Source organism: Porites lutea, chromosome 5 (genome assembly GCF_958299795.1).
Source record: "Porites lutea chromosome 5, jaPorLute2.1, whole genome shotgun sequence".
Classification (NCBI taxonomy): Eukaryota; Metazoa; Cnidaria; class Anthozoa; order Scleractinia; family Poritidae; genus Porites; species Porites lutea.
This window is the reverse complement of record NC_133205.1, coordinates 33,373,287-33,376,837: the sequence shown is the minus strand read 5'-3', so window position 1 is coordinate 33,376,837 and position 3,551 is coordinate 33,373,287.

Sequence of the window (3,551 nt, the reverse complement as noted above, 5' to 3'; positions counted from 1 at the left end):
GGGCTTTTTTGGTCAATCTGTGACTGGAGGGGGGGGGGGCTCCTATGACCCCCCCTCTGTATCTCTGGAACCAATAATGCTAGGGTCATGAAATTTACACACAATGATCATCTCCGTACAAAGAAGCCCCACACCCAGTTTTGACTTGCCACGCCCAATGATGACGTCACAGTGACGTCATATTCCGATTTTTCAATGTTTCTCATTATTTTTCCCCTTAGATACGTAAAATATCAATAACATTGGTAAGGTCGTCTCTTTGTTATCTTTTCTTATGAACTAGTAACAAGGAAACACTTGTACAGCGAGAAAAAGCAATAGGAAGCAATAAAATTTAAAAATTGAAATGGTTGTCCGCCATCTTGGATCCGCCATCTTGGATTTCCGTTTTTTTGCTAAAATTATAATTTAAAGCAACTTTCAAAGGGGAAAAAGCTCAGAATGTATAAAAGAAGTATCAAACTAATGTTTATTACCCAAACAAATGACTTTGGAAGTGTTATTTGGAAAATAGAGCAGCATATTTGTCAAAGCAAAAAAGTGACAAATTTTACCCCACCCCTCCCCCCCAAATATTCGATGTTGAAACATTTTGATCTAATTAAAAAACTAGCCCCAAGCAAAGACCATTTTAACAACAAAAAGCACTATAAGTGTAAAAACGCGATCTTAAAACAAAAAAATCACCATTTTTTAAATTTTCCAAAACCTATGTGTCAGAAACTGGTTGCCATGACAACATGATTAATCACATGGACATGGTAATTATACCAAAATGTTCCTAGATAAATTTAAGGAAAAGTCAGAAAATTTGAACGTCATAGCTCTTTCGGTGTAGGAGTTATCACGATTTTGCCGGAGGGGGGGTTCGAAAAGCCCCCCCCGAGTCTGAATAGGGTTAAGGTCCCTAAGAAATGCCGAGGAAGGCTTTTTTCTACAATTGCAGGTGTCGGGTTGCGGTGGTGTTGTGGCATTTGCATTGGAAAGAACGTGTTTGTTGGGTGACGATATGATGGATTTCATATTTGGCATACATGAGTAACTTAGCTTGAGAGTGTGTCTGTTGAAAATCTTGTAGAGTGGATGTTTTTTCTGGAAGCATTTATCGACGATGCGGAGGAACTTTCTACCAAAGTTGGTTTTAACATTCGAATCGAAAGGAGGATTGTACCATGTAATGTCCCTTTTTCTCTTTCTTTTGGTTCTCGGAGTGGGGTCAGGGTTGTATGTTAGTTTGTGATTATATCCACTTTCTTTAAGTGCTTGCTGGTAGGGAGCAATTGATTCGTGAAAAACTTCTTTGCTGGATGAGATGTTCGTTAGCCTTTTGTTGATGTTGAGTGGTATGTTTTTTAGTAATGCCGGGGGGTGGTTGCTCTGTTGGTGGACGTACGAGAGTTTGTTGTTGGGTTTCATGTATGGCTTGTAACTTCCGTCTGTAAGGTCGAAGGTTGCATCAAGAAAGTGAACGATTTTTTTGTTGGCATCGATTGTAATCTTTAGGCCCTTTGATTTAAATACATTGCAGACTTCTTTCTTGGTTTTTTCAATTTCTTTCGGAGTGGCTTTGTAAACCGCAAGACCATCGTCGCGGTACAGTCCAACTTCATCTTTGAATTTGGATGCGATCAATGAGAGCATGTAAATTCCTATCAATTCGCACGTTTCTGCTCCGTCGTATGACCCCATTGTAAGATCAAACATGTCGTTTGTGTTCTTCTTGGTCCAGGGAGAGTTTTGATGGTAAAGGAGTGATTTTTTTGCGTGGATGATGATGTGGCGGTCTTGTGGAGTGATAGTGGTGAATTTGGAAGAATAATCTAATGCATTCAGGAGCAGGTCTTCAGATATGGATGGATAGAAGTCGCACACGTCAAAGGTGATAAATGCGTGTTTTTCCTTTTCTGGGATTGCCTTGAACCATTCCATGGTGTTGTTAGTGCTTTTCCACAGGTTCACCTTGGTTGCTTGGATGAGTTCTTTGTTTATGCGGTCGAGGATGTTTTTGATAATGACACCAATTTCAGATTTGCTTGGATTAATGAGTCTGCAGGTCGGGTTGTTAATGAAATCTGGTTTGTGGTCTTTCAGTGTATTGAAGGAGTCCCTTGATGCTGAGACTTCAATTCGGTCCGCTAGTTCGATTTTTTCTGCTATCTTCTTGTCCTCTAGAGTTATAATGTCCGGCACGTTCGGGTTTGTCTTCTTGTAGGTCTTCGTAACGTTTTTGTTTACAAGTCTCATGTAGTCTTCGGGTGCAGTCTTGTAATAGTTTGTCGTTTTGTCTGCTTTCACAAAAATGTTGTGTTCTTCCTGTATTTCTTTTACGTCTTTATTGAGCTTTTTCTAAAGGTCATTAGAGTAAGTATTGGTCTTGAATTCAACTCGCTGTATCATTTCAAGCATACAGTCCTCAAACTCATTCAGTTCCGCTACATGAGGTGGTGACCGTTTCGATTTAAATCCGTAAGATTCTTTGGATGTGTCGTTGCAGTTCTTGTTCAGAAAAAAGAAAGCTTTCCAGCGCGTACGTTGAATAAGGGATTCTGTTTTCGCGATTAGTACCTGAAGGTACGCATTTCTGGATGCCAGCGGGATGTTTTTTGTAGAATACTCGAAGTCCTTCACTTGGATATTCATTCTTCAAAGCGCTCAACTGCAGAACAGGAGCAATGCAAATTCGTTATTTGAGTTGAACGTATTTCGTAGAGCGCTCGACTCAATCAGTTGTATCTTGGCACATTAGACGTGTAGGAGTTTCAAACTTTACTTTCTCAGTCCCAGAACGGAAACAGCACTTGTTGTTGGAAAATGACAAGAAATATACTATTATTGGAATAAAAAACAAATACTAAAAACAAAGCAAGAAAGAAATACAGTCCTAAATCCAAACTTTGAGGCTATTAATATAAGCAAAAATCTCTATGTAAACACTTCTTAAAGAGAGCGATAAGATTTCAAGGCTACTGGCCCACCTTAAATCAATGGCAAAACTGGGCAGCTGCAACTTTGACTCCACCTGAAACTTGAAGGAAATACCGCTCTCTTTTAAAATTTCCATTCTGATCACAGCAGCATGACCTTCAAACAATGGGCTACAGATGGGCGATACCACATCGCCTTCTATTTTCCATGACCCATCAAAGGAAATACCATCTAAGCCTGCATCAGAAGCCTAAAAAGATAAAAAAAAGGTGCACAACATGCATTAGAAAAAAAGGAAAATAAACTTTAAAGAATGAAATAGATGAATGACTAGATTACTAAAAAATCTGAGTTAATGGAAACTCCAACTCCTTTCTTAACAATAATATAATGAAAATAAATATGTTAAATATAACAATCTACATTGCACACACCCAAAGATTATACAACATCTAAAAATAAGAAATAGCTATAGTATGGCAATTTTTTAACATAAAAAAAAACATGACAACAAAAACAAATCTCGAGATTTGTAAGTATATTCTAGAAGAAAAAACATGGTTAAAGAATTAGTATTAAACTTCACATTTAACTAAAGAAAAAAAAAATTAATTACAGCGTATGTT